Here is a 17304-nt window from a genome sequence, read left to right as displayed (position 1 = left end):
AACTAGAACTAGTAGTACCTGGTATATTGTTACATGTTAGGCTATATATGTCTGGATAACTTGAACTGCACTTTTTCTGTATCTATTTCCTCTCATGGGAAATTATATGTAGTTGCAAACAAGTAACTATGATTTTAGCAGCGCAGTTACATAGTTACAATATGAATGACATCAAATGTATTGTAGGATATTTTGTTCCATCTCTGTGCAGAAAAATTGTACATGTATTCAGTCTTGAGCCGTTTGCAGTAGTTGCGGAACAGGGTCTAGGATAAAAAAAAAGAAAGCGTTATATTTTCAACAAAATGAGATAATGTGAAAATTCAAGCTAGTTCGTGGGTGCTTAAATACATGTACCCCTACCAGTGACAGTTGTGGATGCAGGCATGACTTTTATTTGAAAAAAATCACATGACGAATATGCTTCTTCGGTGAATATTACACATAAGAGAGTATTTCATATCGTAACTCTTTTTTCTGCGCCACTCGATCCGTGTGTTGTATGTTTGCAACTATATGTAGATGAACCTTGTCTATTCACGTCTTTAAACAATTCCTGTTTGTCCTTTAGTTTCACAGTTTAAGTAAAGGCGCCTGACAGTGAAAATTTGTTACCATTTTATTTGGACATTCATTACTTCAGTTTAGCAGCAAACAAAGGTTTCAGTATGGCCTATTGTTGAGATTACACAAGGGTTTACGTAAGACTGAGGTTGCTGCACATGGTTAATAGTTGACTGACCCTCTCCTTAGATGCTCACAGTGAAACACTGACACATCAATGGCTTGACAATGACACACCATAAGTACTGACATCATGCCCTTGTGATACCATCTGCCACGTGATGTAAACAGCAACCTCAGCTAAGTCAAGAAATGTAAAAGACTACCGTAAGTTGATCCTTTTGTTAGTGAATGTTCAAAGCGAAAAGTTGGCTCTTCAATGAAATGACGTCACTCTACAATGTTACAGCAGCTTCATCTTTAGAATTGCCTTTTCTTTTATCGGATATCATTTTGGTGGATATGGCTGATGTCATTATAATGCGATGTTGTTGTTGTAACGTCCGGCATAACATTTCCAAGTCACCAAAGTATTTGATAGGTTTAACCCATAATCCCAAACGGCGTTAAGATCATTTCAAACAGGATATGCTGAAGATATAACAGAGATCGATCGACTAATTTCTCGAGCTCAAAAATGTATCTACAACATGACAAATGTTGACACCCACCTTTTGTCAGCCATTTTGGGTTGACCTAAAAATGTATTTGTAGCCTGAAGGTGGGTTGAAAATCTAAAAAGCGAACACCGGACATAATCGCAACAAGTGAACGATGGCGACAAAAGTAAGCCCGGGCTGTTGGCCGAATGGCCACAGCTTTGTTTGTTCATTTATTTATTTATCTATTTATTTATGTGATTGATTTGATTTGATTATTCCAGTACTCTTTCTAATTTTCTAATTTATACCGGTATACCGGTGATAATGTTATTTCTTCTTCTGCTCTGTTCAGTTGAACCAGAGCTCTTGATACCTGCTCTTTAATATTCGTCAGTAAATATTAACGAAAACATAAATACTGTGACACGTGAACTTATAAAAGTGTAAGATTGGCTAGGCCTATATGAAAATAATCTCTCATTAAATATTGGGAAAACAAAAGAACTGCAGAAAAAAAGATTGCAAAAGCTACTAGAATATAGCGCTTCTATCCGATCTTCCTGACAAAACTCTTAATTAAGGCGGAAAAAATACAAATATCTAATATTAATTTTATTGAAATTATTTTTATCGATATATTTTTCTTGGTGTCTCATATATAAATCACAAATGTAGCAAATTATAGTAGAAATATCGGCTTTATTCAGCGTATTTATTTATTTGAATGGCGTTTAATGCCGTAGGCCTACTCAAGAATAATTCGCTTACACCACCAGCATTATGTTGGGAGGAAACGGGGCAGAACGCGGGGGAAACCCACGACCATTCGCACCTTGCTGACAGACTTCCCGCGTGCACGACCAGAGAGGAAGTCGGCATGAGCTGAGTTTGAGCTTAGGGCGAGCGCATTGTAAGAGGCTCCTGGGTCATTGTGCCGCGCTGGCACGAATTCAGCATATTGCGTGTTATTAAAAAAAAAACTCTCCTTATTCTTTATTCCATGCTATATCCATACCTATATAATATGCTAATTCATTATGGGCCTAAATTTTCAACTGAATTGTAACCACTATATCCCTTCTCCAAAAATACTGATCTCATACTGACGGAACTAAAATTTTAAATTAATTTCCTAAATATAGTCCATGTCCATAAATTCTTGCATAATGTGGCAAAAGTCCCTGTCAATTCCAGAAGCATTTTTTTGGTGACTGATATGATACCCAACTAAAACTCTATACTACAATCTCCACAAACCATTTTATTGCTCCACATCGTCAACTCCACATGAATTCATACATCAAAAATTAAGTGTTTTTTTTAGAAGAACATGTTATCATAAATTGTGTCTAAAGTCAATAAATTCTGCAATTGAAGATCTAGACTGTAACAGACCATAAACTTGTTAAATAGCGTCACAAATTGCAAACATTTCAAAACCCAGGCTCACAAGAGTAAAAAATTCAGATGGTGGTGGGAACATTTTACTGCTGTAGAGAGTCAGTGTATAAATTTTAAACTTCATAGAGCCAAATATTTTAGTTGTAGCCGTATGCGTTTAATGTAAAATGTGGGCCCGAGGTCCAGCTTAAGACTTAAGTTATAAACTGCAAGGGCTAATAAGCCAAACTGAGAACAAGAAAGAATTCAAATTGTGGTTGGTATACATTGTTCCACAGTAAAGAATCAGGGTACACATTTTAAACTTCCTAGAGTAAAACATTTTAATTGTAGCTGTGTTTCACCTAAATCTTAGGATATTAGGCAGATATGGCCTCTGCGTTTAATCCAACGGTACCTTTAATATTGTGCATAACATATTGGGCATCATTTACGTTATCTTATATAGTTGCATGTGTCCCTGTCAAGGGCTCCTGATCCTTGAACAAATTCTTCGTAACCTTACTCTCACTGAAAGCTAATATAATGTATGTGAAAACTTTGTTTTCTATTTATACGGCGATTAAGTGAAATGAAATGTGTTTTAGGCCGTATGCCACGTAAGGCCGGTGAGGAAGCCAGCATGAGCTGGACTTGAACTCACAACGACCGCATTGGTGAGAAAATTGGCCCCATGTGAGTAAGCGCAGGTCTCGCTAGCTTTGATCCGTGCATGTTGTCGCAGCCATTTCTGATGCAGTCATATGACTCACCACGAACGGCCGGAGAGGGCATAGGAAATAGTTATAGCATGGTTACGTGATTTATCACTCGACCTATTGTTTACATTTACTTGTTGTCCGAGAACTTCTGTTTCCCGTAGAACAGACGAACGCCCATATTATAATCGCCGTTGGCTGAGGGGGAAGCACGCTAGCGCGTGGATATCATCCAGAAGCATGTCAACAATGCAGTCGTTCAGAGTTCAAGTCCAGCTCATGCTAGCTTCCTCTCCGGCCGTACGTGGGAAGGCCTGTCAGCAACCTGAGAATGGTGGTGAGTTTTTACCCTGCTCTACCCGCCGTCGTTTGGGTGAAATATTCTTGAGTACGGCATAAAACACCAATCAAATAAATAAATAAACAAATAATCGCCATATATGTTGCCAAGCATCCATAATCGGTTGAATGCAGTTATATTGGAAAAAAATTCAAACTTTGTCTAGCCATTTCATTGGTCAACGAAATGGACAACGAAATGGCTAGGTTGTGTGAGTAGGCTTTTGGGAAAATGCGTGTAAGCCTATTTGTCTTTTATAGCCTATCTTGTGTCCCCTGTATAAGCCAGGATTCTGCGAATGGGAGGCCTGATCCCTGTATATCGATTCCATTATGCTTAATTATGTAGTGGAAAACGACGAGCAACTTCCGGGCCTTGTCGATTCTCATCAAGAATAGACTGTTGCGAGTTGTTTCTCCTACTTAAACGTGTTTGCAGTAATGTAGCAACTATCGATTCTTTTTCAAGAATCATAACCAGGCCTCGAGATTTCCAAAATGTTCGTTATCAGAATGCCACAAATTAGACCCACCAGTTCACCTTAGTACAAACTCTGTTTTGCTGTTCATATTTGTGCCTAAGAGAAATATGACGCCGCTCAGCCTTTTCTCACACTGACAGCATTTGGTGTATTTGAAATAAAGGTGAAGAACGAAACCGTTACAATATAAATTTCACATTGATCAGAAACGAATGGGCCCTTCGTACATGACATTCTTATGAGCGGTTGGACAAAAGATTGACGTCGCAACAAACGTCGTCTAAAAAGTCTTCCCGTATAGCTCAGTGGGATACTGGGATGTTTTTGAACCCAGAAAATATTTCTGGGCTTTTCGAATCATCATTGGATAGCTCTATTATACCTTGTTGGTCGTGATATAAACCAACCTCAACAAAATCTCCTGGTTGCTTAGAAATCTGCACACTAGGTATCTTAATAATTCAGTGCACATCAGGGAATCGCTCTGTGCGGCTTACGCAGCATGCAACATAACCGCAGTAAATAGGCTATATATAGATATACTGTCGCTTGAAGAAGTCGATACTTATTTATGTCAGGTCGTACATGTGAAGGTCTTGCAGTAAACTGCAGATTGTCGTGGTATGCACCCAGCATAGTGCTGGCCGACGTCGTATAAATGAAATATTCCGGAGTATGGCGTAAAACACATATCAAATAAAAAATAAGTAAATATATAAATAAATAGGTAAATAAATAAATAAATATTACTTATTCATAACACGCATCTGTTATGGACATTCGGGTCCTGAAATGACAACATACGACCATTTTGAGGTGCTTTATAACAGAACAATCAGGGAATTCACACTTGACCGTAAAACAGATCGCTGTCATAAAATTATATCCCCCCCAAAAAAAAAATAAATAAAAATACATTTGGCACCAGAGCTGAATTCGAAAGCGCGACCCCATTCATCGAAGAGCATGTTATGGTTTTGTCTCTTTGCGCAGATAACGAACACGTTTATTGCGCTAATTTGATGATATGCCTAGAAAGGTGACATAATTGAGTTAGCGTGTTGCTTCAACCATAATTGAGCTTTAAACAATTATTTGTACATTTATTCACTTGTGAATCTATATAAGCATGGAGGCATAAATTGGCAAGACGAATGGAGTCTTTCATGTTCCATAAACTGAATGGCAAAATGAAAGAGTGTATTTGGAAACAAACAGTGACCAAGAAAGTTAATGTATTCATAACTTAACGTTATGTAATCCGTTATTTGGTGAATGATGTTTATTTTATGTTGATGATCTTTATTTGTATCTGGCTTTGTAAGAGCATAGTTAGCCCTTCTGGAATTGTATTACAGACATTCGTATTGGTAATTAACGTATATGCCCTGCTCTCTCTGATTGCTAAATCGAATGAGTTCATTCATTCACGCTGACCTCGCAGAGGACTGGTTGTCAGCTATGTATCCACGTCCTCGGAATAATGAGACGCTACAGTATTGATGCTAAAGGAATCCATTGAGATTGACGTAACTGTTCGTGCATTTCAATCGATTCAGACACTCGCGGGAAAACGCAGCCGAAGTTTGCCATTTCTGAAGAGGAAGACTATGGGTCATTTCAAAGCCTGAGAATGGACGGTTCGCCCCGATAAAAACAATGTCGAGAAAAGGAACCCGTGATATTTGTTTCGCCGGCAAATACGGCACAGAAGCCTGACGTTGCCACTTTAGGACACATATTAGGAAATGGACTCGAGCCGAGTAAATTCCAAGGCAGGGATTTGGAAATACAAGTACGAATGTGACAAATGATGGGGATACACATAACTGTATATCATGTAATCTGACTTTGACTAACGAGGAAGCCCGCGGCCGGGAACTTTATTCTGCGAGCCATAAGGTAAAAAGTCATCCATTATTTTATATTTATCAGTCATTTGTTTTCTTTCACTTCAAAGCCGCCAGTTGGATTATATACAGCATCCACCTTGAAAGCGACAGACACGGGTTCAATTCCGGGCCTGGTCATAATATAAGATTTTACTCTCTTGCTGCTTATCGGCCGTGTTCGCGCCCAGCACAAGGCGAATGAGCTGGTCATGCGTGGTAAGGCTTTCGCATGGCCCCTTACTACACATACCAGAACCGTAACTTGAGTACCATGCTAAAGACACCAGATATGAGACCCCACCCAGTCACATTATACTGACACCGGGGCAACCAGTCCTGTGTCCTTGTTTTAACATCTCAGTGCTGAAGCCCACGCGAGGTAGTAGCAGGTACCATTTATAATGTCTTTGGTATTACCCAACCAGGGGTTGACCTCAGGTCTCCAGACATTTAAAGTGTAGGTACACACTGATATATGCAAGGTACACATTAATGTGCGTTCCAATTAATGTGTTCCTGTGATACACGTCTTGTATATTTTTTATACTCAATTGCTTTTAGAGATTCTAGTGCGGTGCAGGTTTTGATTTTCAGTAAGTTATGCTTCACGTGTCATTTTCAGCCAGAAATTTTACTAACAAAATCGAAAACACGAGTATAAGAATAGTTCTTTATAATTCATGGCAGAATAAATGAAAACCAGCTCACCAGATATTTGTATCTGCACTGACGTGTACGGCGGATGATATCCGTTGCATACGCACGGGAAAGGCCTGTGCACAACAGACATACGCCACAAAGATCGTACAAAGTGATTACGTATCCATATATGTACGCGTCTGTACCTGGCGGGCCTCTCTAATGAGTGGACGTCATGCCAGGTGTCTTGAGCGTGACATGTTAATGAGGCAGCAGTGATAACCGCCTGATACTAGAGGAGAACTCTCGTGGCTTGAGAGAAACAAACAAACAAACAAACACATATGCTTAAAGGATATAATGACTTCCACGGGGCGTGTAATTTGCTTCCATTTAAAAGAAAAGACAACAAATAATTTAACCCTAGTTATTTCGGAAGAAACAGGCCTACCCATTAGCCTCTCACTAATACTGTCGCTGTGAGTCCACCTCATGCGGCTTCCTCTCCGGCCTTACAAGGGAAGGTCTGTCAGTAACCTGCGGATGATCGTGGGTTTCCCCCGTGGTCTGTCCGGTTTCCACCCGTCATATTGCCGTCGTCATACAAGTGAAATGTTCTTGAGTACGGCGTAAAACACCAAATAAATAAGTAACTAAATAAATAAATAGAAACAGGCCTAAACGACCATATCAATTTTGTGGTAACGTGCTTGGTATACTCTATAGGCCTACATTAATTTTTAATCTTAATTTCTAACGAGAAAACAGTTCAAAACGGGGATCAGGTGACGTCAGCGGAACCTGCCACCCTCTCGGGTTGTGGAAAAAAATAACTCGTGTCTGATTGGTTAAAACTGGTAACTTGGCAGCGCTTTTGGTTTTCTCAGTGTGTCTTGTTATAAGCATATACATGAACAGTTGGAATAAAACGTTTACTGCGGTAACCCGACGAGAGGCCGTATTCCACATGTTATGTGAGACCATTTGCCAACTATCACATTGTTGTCGCTGCTCTGGTTTTAATTTCCCTACTGTTAGTCTTTTATTACAACACATTCCAATATATGCACACTTAGGCCTTCGTTTTTCACGAACATGCACTTTGGTATGTTTTTTCTAATCTACATATCTGCAAGGTTGACTACCATGTAATAAATGTAAGGTACTTGAGTATAGGCACAAAAGGTGAAATCCACTTTATTGTAGCATGAAGAGGTTACTGCTATAAACTAATTTTTAATTTGTCGCCTGTATTCAGCTTCCGTCAAAAACCACTCATCCCTATCGAAATTACCTGTTATAAGTGACACCTAACACGACAAGCTCTACATATTGATGTGTTGGATTTCCAGATAATTACTAGGAAAGTGTCTGATCGATATACATAAGTCCTGGTGTAACTTTACTGGCCATCATTCAATAGGCCACCGCAGAATCCAGTGTTTGGATATTACACGGGTTAAAGAAATTCAAATCCAAAAAATCAATAAATAATGTTTCTTTTGGCTTCCAATAAAGTTTGCAAAGGACAAGTACATATATCAAAGTGTGCAATAATTTATTGTGGGAACAACTTGGCGAGAAAGTCTGTAGAGAACGTCATGCTTTGTAGGCATCGATCGCTACAGAGCGTAACCACCCTTTTCATGTTCAGTCTAGCTTAATGTATCCAGATGCCCGCTCACAATTGATATCTGCGACGAATGTCGCATTACTTTAATTGTATTCCTGTGCCTTAAGATAACCCCAAAAGTGCTTATCGTTGGATTTAAAACTTTTAGTCCACCATCTTTCAATTTCACTTAGGGTTCTGTTTGCCTAGAATTCTCCTTTAAATGATTTTTTTCTATATGTCAAATGCTATAATATAAATATTGCATGAATGGCACATTTAGGCCATGACGTCTATAATAGCCCTGAAGGTATTAGGCACGTAACTTCTTCATATTCTCCCCACCTTGACCCTTACACAATTAGAAATTCTGATTTTAATCTCAGTTAATCGATTTGATTATTGTTCTCTAATTCTAAACCAGGGTATTATAAAAACGAGCTGCTTTATAAAGCCCCTGATTGATAGATCAGATAGGCTGTCGGAAAAATCCTGATCATGTTTAATTCATTGTTATGTAATTGTGTCAGTAAATTCATCAAACAGATTGCAAAAAGTTTCTCATTTGGCACTCTCCCTGTAGTTTTAAATCCAATCTCCACGCGCACGTGTGACTCCAAAGAACGAATGTCAAGACTGAATTGTTTAACATTTAAAAATTCACCCGTTTTATTTGCATATTTTGAGAGCAAATTGAATAAAAATATCTTTAGACCTATACTTTTTTCATTGATGTTTTAAATGTCATTTGGCCGGATGGTATAGATGTTATATAACGCTAAACTGCTGTCTTAACAAACCTCGGTTTCCGTTTGGAGGAACTGTAACTGTAAAAACTGTGAATTGTCAACGTGCTAGGGTGACTGTAAACTGTTATTATAAAAGACTGACTGTGATATTTTAGATATGCTATATATCTGTATAATAGTGACTGGGATATTTTCCATGAGTTGTCACTATAATACAGTGACTGGGATACTTTACATGAACTGTCACTCTAATAGGGTGACTGGGATACTTTACACGAACTGTCACTGTAATAGGGTGACTGGGATACTTTACACGAACTGTCACTGTAATAGGTTGACTGGGATACTTTACACGAACTGTCACTGTAATAGGGTGACTGGGATACTTTACACGAACTGTCACTATAATAGGGTGGCTGGGATACTTTACACGAACTGTCACTATAATAGGGTGACTGGGATACTTTACACGAACTGTGACTGTAATAGGGTGACTGGGATACTTTACACGAACTGTCACTGTAATAGGGTGACTGGGATACTTTACACGAACTGTCACTATAATAGGGTGACTGGGATACTTTACACGAACTGTCACTCTAATACGGTGACCGGGATACTTTACAAGAACTGTCACTGTAATAGGATGACTTGCATACTTTACACGAACTGTCACTGTAATAAGGTGACTGGGATACTTTACACGAACTGTCACTGTAATATAGTGACTTGGATACTTTACATGAACTGTCACTCTAATAGGGTTACTGGGATACTTTACACGGACTGTCACTGTAATATAGTGACTTAGATACTTTACATGAACTGTCACTGTAAAAGGGTCTCTGTAATAGGGTGAGTGGGATACCTTAACATAACATTTGCTTTACACGAAAGGTGTACGTATGCCTTGAATCAATGAGCGATGATTTTGCTAAAATCTTCAAGACAAATATAAGATACAGTTAAATTTTGCGTCAACAAATTTTAGAATTGAATTATTTTAATTGTTCTCTATTTTAGTTACCATAGCAACCAGTAACTAAAGAGGATAAACATTATATTGTTCACAACAGTTCTTCAAGCGTCCAAACCGTAAATTCACGTTATTGCCTCCCCCTAAAAGTCTTGGATATGCTCATTACATGGCTTCATTCTTCGAACCAGTTGTCATGGTAACAGTACCTTCAAAACTTTTAGCAATTGAACGGAGGAAACCCGAAACCATTTATTTGTACTTGTGTGTTCTTTAAAAAGAATTACCCGGGCAGGTTGCATCAGAAATGTAATAACAGAGCCACCTCCATATCGCAGAGGTTTCGTTTGAGAAGATCTAATCTTCTCGGTGAAGGTAGCCTTCATCAGATATCGATAGACATTATCGACCAGGGGCTGCCTAGAACATAATGCCCTTTTATCCAGGAAGCAGGCCGTGGTCTAGTGGTTGAGGGTGCTCGTCTTTCCATCTCTAGGACACACAAAGTGTGGGTTCACAAACGGCTTTGGGCAGGGAATTTGTAGACAACAAGCGGCCTACGATGCTCCTGTGGCCGTTTGCGCGGTGTATATATATATGTGTCGAATCAGGCATTCATATACCACCCTAAATGGACGTCCCAGGTCAATAATCGCAAGGCCAATCCACAGGAAGGCTTTGAATTTATTATTTATTTGAGTGGTGTTTTATAAGAATATTTTGCTTACAAGAGGGCGGCCAGCATTATGCAGTGATGTTAATTGCAATTTATTGGACGTCATTGGTCTAGAATTACTCAGTACGCTGTATTGTCATCACATTCAACATACAATCACATTTAAACAATGCAAAGGGACCAGACCCCGGGGATGCTTTGTCCACCAGCAGAATCCTGGTTTATGCAGGAATATAATGTTAAGACCACTTACATGGTGTACATATATTTACCCGGGTCACTCGTTTTTCACTGGTTGACCCGTATCAGTATAATGACTCGGGCACGGTGGCTTACTTGCCTTCGGTAAGGCGTCTCAGTGAAGCAGCACTAGATAAAAGAGCGGTAGGAATCCGTCCTGCAACAAGGAGGCACATTACATGCACTCTAAGGATTCCTTCGGCGTCATATGACTGAAAATTTGTTAAGTACGACGTTAAACCCCCAGCACTCACTCACTCACTCACTCGCTCACTCGTCTTTCGTTCACACATAAAACTGACCTTCACTGTTAAGTGAAAAATTCTTATTTAAGGCGTTAACAACGCTGATTTTCATTTCACACCCTTATGGGGATAGTATGAACACATGCAATATCGACAAACACTGTGGAGATTGGAATATGACCCGCAAGGCAAAGAGGGTAATTGTATTGCTTCGTGAACAGCGTGAAAAAGGTGACAGCCTTCAGTGGTTATTCCATGATTACAAATTTTAACTTGCTTGCTTTTTGTGCGCGTGTTTTAGATACTATCATCGATTTCACACACACTTGCCACCGGGGTTTCCTGTGTAAAAAGAAAAGAAAGAATTTAAAAAAATAAAGGCAAACAGAGATCAATCACGAATAATTGCTGGAAAATTTTTTTCAACTTTTGCCGCCTCTTCTCAGATAATTATAAAATGGAAAATTATGAATTTAGAAATAAAAACAGGCTTTCGCTATCTTCGCAAAGTATTATAAACCGATGTACTCTTTAACGGATACATTTTTTTTCATAATAGAGTAATGAGTTGTGTGGAAACTGGTCTTCCTATTTTTTACCCGGGGCGTCCATTGTGGCTGTCGGCTGGTATGAAAATATAGGTGTTATTTATTTATTTTATTTATTGATTTGTTTTACGCTGTACTCAATAATATTTCACTTAAACGACGGCAACCAGCATTATGGTGGGCGGAAACAACCCGGGCGAAACCCACTGCTATCCGCAGTTTGCGAGGCAGACCTTCTCACGTACGGCCGGAGAGGAAAACAGCATTCGCTATGTAGGTGTTAGGCTGTTGCTTGCTGCACTTTTCCTGAATCCGTCCCAATTCCTTACTTTATATACTTTCCCAGTCCTTTGGTGGTTTGTGTTGCACGCAGTTTTGGAAAATTGTTTTGCTACTATCGACCTTGAGCGTCTATTATGATTGACGGCTGGTATGCAAATGCAAGTATGAGACTGTTGACCTGTTCTCTCTGCTTGAATCCGTTATAATGTCCTCATTTATATGCTATCCTAGCTCTTTGCATGGTTTGTGTTCAATGTGGTTTCACAAAGTGCAACTAATATCACTGCATTTGTAGGTAAATCCACTTAAACCATGGTGCTAACGTGCGTGCATGTTGCCATTTTTAAGTGTATACATGAACAGTTAAAATAGACCCTGACTGAGCTGAACTGACAAAGAGGGCGAATTTTACTAGTAATAAGTGTGACCAATTGCCGGCTGTCACACTATCGTCACGTCTCTGCATATACTCTGTATGCTGTAGTCTTTCATATTGCTATGATTGACCAGGAAAGCCCATGTTGGTTGATGGTTGGTATAGGCCTACTGATGCATATACTTGCTCTTGGCCGATGATTGGGCTGATTTACATATAGGTATGACACGAAACGCCAGAATGAAGGTGTGTAATGCTACATCTTAGAAGATGGATTTAGTTGTGTTTTTATCTATGAAACAGTTGTGAAGTAAACTGAATATGACGAACAACAGAAGAAGTTTCGAGTTCGAACTCTTTTGCCGTTAAAGGTAAAAAGAGTCCTATTGTATCATGGGACTTGTCAAAAATGTTAGACGACTTTTGCTGACATAAATATACCAATCACGAGTCTCGCTGTGTTCCGGAGGCACAAATGACACATCTTTCCTTAGGCAATCTCTTTAAGTTCACAGACTTCAGCTCCTCAATTTTCACCATCGTTCCTACACTCTAAATACCTTTTTGTGAAACCTTTTTTCAGACGCTAATTGGCTGGCTAGCATTTTTGAGAGGTTACATTGTACAGCAGCATTTTATTGAAAGAGTTCAGACTCGAAGGCCCTCTATTTTCTTTAAAAAGCGAAGTACATATGTACACTTTGCCTGGACCCTTCACAAAGAAAACACATGCTCCAAATTATACAAATGAAAACACTGGGCTTTTTTGTTCCTCGATTTTTTCCCCCCAATGAATGTTGATAAAGACGTGAAGCTCCGTGAAATGCCAAAGGGATCTGATGAAGACATCGCTTCAGGTTAGATAAGGGTTAGATATAAATAAAAACAGATCAAACAGGCTTATGTCTCCAGGTCTTTCCGTATTTTACTCCTCCACAGACTCTGTGTTTTTCTTTTTGGTGCCGTTTTGTGCCCTTAAATCTTAGTACTGTACCCTTTGTGATGCTCGAAAACAGAATACTGTTAAGGCTGGCTTACTTACAAGTATGAAACGAAACGTCAGAGGTCTTGAAGAGTGTAGAAATGCAGACTGAAAGCGTTTAGTGGTACGCCGTAGAAGACGTAGTTGCTATTTTTGTATTTGTGAAACAGTTGTGACGTAGATTGAATCTGAGGAACAATAAGAGAGTTTCGAGCTTGAACTGTGTTGTCAGTGAAGATAAAAAGGTCGTATTGTATTACGTGACTTGCCAACAATGTTAGACGACTTTTGTTGACAAATTTACCAATGACTTATCTCGCCATGTTCCATAGGTAAAAGTCAAACATTTTCCCTTCAGGAATCTCTTAAATTCACAGACATCAGCACCTTAATTTTTTCTATCGTTCGTCCACTCTTCATAGTTTTTTGTGAAACTTTTCTTCAGACATCCATGTCATAGTAAACGTATTGAAAATAGCTGCCCAGCATTTTTGACAGGTCAGTTGGTACACAGGACTTTGCTTCCCCTAATACAAACGAAATCAATAAGCTTTTTTTGTTCTTCGATTTGTTTCCGCCTGATAAATGCTGATAAAGACGTGAAGCTCCGTGAAATGCCCAAAGGGATCTGACCGAGACATCGCTTCCGGGTAGATGTAAGTAAAAGCCGATTAATCGGGCTTACTTCACCAAGCGTTCCGTAGTTTTCTCCTCGATAGAATCTGCTGTTTTGTTTTTCTTAGAGATCTTACTAATGTTCAAATACCATGTAAACCACTGGCACAAACCTGAATGTCAGCGGGATTTTATGACGGTGGCGAAAGCTTTCAACAAAAACTGTCAAAAACCGCGTTGTGATGGCCTAGATCGAATCTTCGAGATCTGGACCTGGTTGCGTCGTATTACTTTCACATTCCTAGTACTGTGCTCAGAATAACTGGACATGCCATGTGTTAGTCGATCAGCTGTCAGCAGTATACTGTTACTATATGCATGAGTGGGAAGTGACATTATGTACTGGGGACGTGCAAGTTGCTTCTGTTAGAACCACTTTGTGTTGGTCCAGACTGAATGAAGAGCCTATCAGCTGTCAGCAGTATACTGTTACTATATGTATGAGTGGGAAGTGACATTATGAACCTGATGTTCGCAGTGCTGTGCCTAATTATTTTAATATCCAAGAGCCACCTTGCATATCCTATGAGTATACAAAGCCTATCGCTTCCAAAATGTTCAGTTATTCCCAGGCCATCAAGGAGTTCGATTTGGCGCCGTATACTTCTGGCGGCTATAACTGTTATTGTGAATCCTCAGTTTTCACCTACGACAAATGTAAACATGTCCTGACTGGTGACCTTAATATTATTAAGAATCATGATCTAAGGAATCTCCTTGTGAGAGGTGTTAAGTATAGAGAAAAGAGAAATGTCAACATTCGATGTAACAAAAAAAAAATATCAGCTCGGCGCTTGAGGAGTATGTTAAAAAATGGTCAAAACGGGAGAAAGTGGATTTTTCAGTACTTAACCAGATTGTCAAAAAGAAGGTTAGTTTAGCTATACACCGTCGAGACATTGATGCTCTACCTAAAGTTAAACAGGTTCTGAAGGATCCCACCGTGCAAGAAACACTCGCTGACCTTCATAGTAAATTTGTCATCACTGTAGCACACAAGGCTCCTAATAATGTCATCTTTATTTGCAAGAATTGTTATCATCAAATTCTTGTTCAAGAGCTATGTACATCTACAACGACATCCACGTATTCTGCTACTACATGTACTCCAGAGGCACTACTTAACAAACACAAAACCTTTCTTAAGCGCAGCGTAATGACCCAGGAGTCTCTCACCAATGCGGTCGCTGTGAGTTCAAGTCCAGCTCATGCTGGCTTCCTCTCCGGCCGTACGTGAGAAGGTCTGCAGCAACCTGCGGATGGTCGTGGGTTTCCCCCGGGCTCTGCCCGGTTTCCACCCACCATAATGCTGGCCGCCGTCGTATAAGTGAAATATTCTTGAATACGGCGTAAAACACCAATCAAAAAAAAAATCAAAACCTTTCTTAAAGAAAGGCACATAAATATATCTACCCGTCATACAGAAATACCACAACTTTACTGGATTCCTAAAATGCATAAATCCCCATACAAGGCTCGATTTATTGCGGGTTAAAGAAGTTGTACCACCAAACTCATGTCAACCCTACTTACGAGAGCGTTACAAGAAGTAAAGTCATTTTGGAATAAGTATTGTTGTGCCATAACAAAAAAATTCAGGTGTCAACTGCATGTGGATTCTTAACAACTCCACACGTCTTACAGAAAAACTTGATGCTCATATGCATATATCGTACAAAGACGTATCCACATGGGATTTCTCTACTCTCTACACTACAATTCCTCACAAAGGTCCTATTGAAAGAATATCGTCGTTAATTGTCTCGGTATTGACTAAAACAGGTCACTGTTACATTAACGTCAGAAGCAATAAGGCTTTCTTTGGTTCTACTATTTATACAGGTTACCACTCATGGGATGTTACATTATTTATTGAATTACTTGAATTTCTCATTAATAACATCTATGTGAAATTCGGGGATACAATTTACCAACAGTGCATAGGTATTCAAGTGGGTACCAATTGTGCGCCTCTTTTGGCAGACCTATACCTGTTTTCATATGAATACGACTATATGCAGAAGTTACTTAAAAGTAATATCTTTAAAGCTCGATCCTTTTCATTTACCAAGCGGTATATTTATGATCTACTGGCGTTAAATAACCCCCATATTGCTGAAGCGGTGAAGGAAATCTATCCGCCTCCATTGGATTTAAAGGAGACAACAGATAGTCCTGATGATACATCTTATTTGGATCTATATCTGTACAAAGACGAACAGGGTCTCCTTTCACGCCGCCTTTACGACAAAATTTTGATATTGTAAATTATCCTTATTTGGATAGCAATATACCAAAGGGTCCTGCATATGGCGTATACATATCTCGCCTTGTAGCATTTGTCAGATCTTGCGTTGTGATGACTTTAATCTGCGTCACAAGCTGCTAGTTCAAAAACTAGTTGTTCAAGGATACTCCATCAAACGTTTTCATTTTAAGTTCTCAAATTTTATAATGAGTATAACACTCTCTTTTCAGGTATGGAAAGAGCGTTCAGAATCTCTGGCGATCTGCATTGTGATCAACCACATAGAGGGCGCTGTTATCCATATGTACATATCTATCATGTACATGGTATTTAACAACATAGAAGGCACTGGTTGCCCAGTGTAACCGTCTGTCTTGTATGTCATGTGTAACATCATAGATGGCGCCTCTTGTAGTATGAGATACATATTAACGGGAAAGACGTAATCGTCCGTTACTTTTGAATCACAATCTGATCGGTTAGGGTCTGTAACGCTCTTCATTTTCGAACTGTATCTAATACCGCTTGACCAGGGGCTAGGGGCCGTAAAGGTAGCCGTGCTCATTATATCAGCATGATGCCTTTATGAACAGCTGCAATCAAAGTGCGACTGAGATACTTGTTTAGCTCTTATTTGACCTGGAACTCATTCACGGACTACGAATTTGAACTTTGATATGGAATGCATGCCTAGAATATCCACTGTCTGCCCGGCATCATTGAAAACTGATGACCGCTTCTCTCTTGTGTGTTGCCGGCTTTGTTTCTTATTTGTATGATTTCTTACATGCCTTGTCTTTGGGAGCTAGTGTTAAACGTTGTTTTGGAAATGGATCTTGCAATCATCCACTTGGGACGCCTTTTACGGACTACGAATGGTATATGAATGTCGGACATGACGCTTATATTATGTCTGGGGACGTGCAAGTTGCTTCTGTTAAAACCACTATGTGTTGGTCCAGACTGAATGCACGAAAACCTTGTTCTGCCGTTATAGGCTTGCCATTTCCAGATCTGTGGTTACTAGAATAACGGCACAGGCCATAAACTAGCCGGTCAGCTGTCAGCAGTATACTGT

Source organism: Liolophura sinensis, chromosome 10 (assembly GCF_032854445.1).
Source record: "Liolophura sinensis isolate JHLJ2023 chromosome 10, CUHK_Ljap_v2, whole genome shotgun sequence".
Classification (NCBI taxonomy): domain Eukaryota; kingdom Metazoa; phylum Mollusca; class Polyplacophora; order Chitonida; family Chitonidae; genus Liolophura; species Liolophura sinensis.
The sequence above is the reverse complement of the archived record's forward strand: the minus strand, read 5'-3'. Positions refer to the sequence as shown.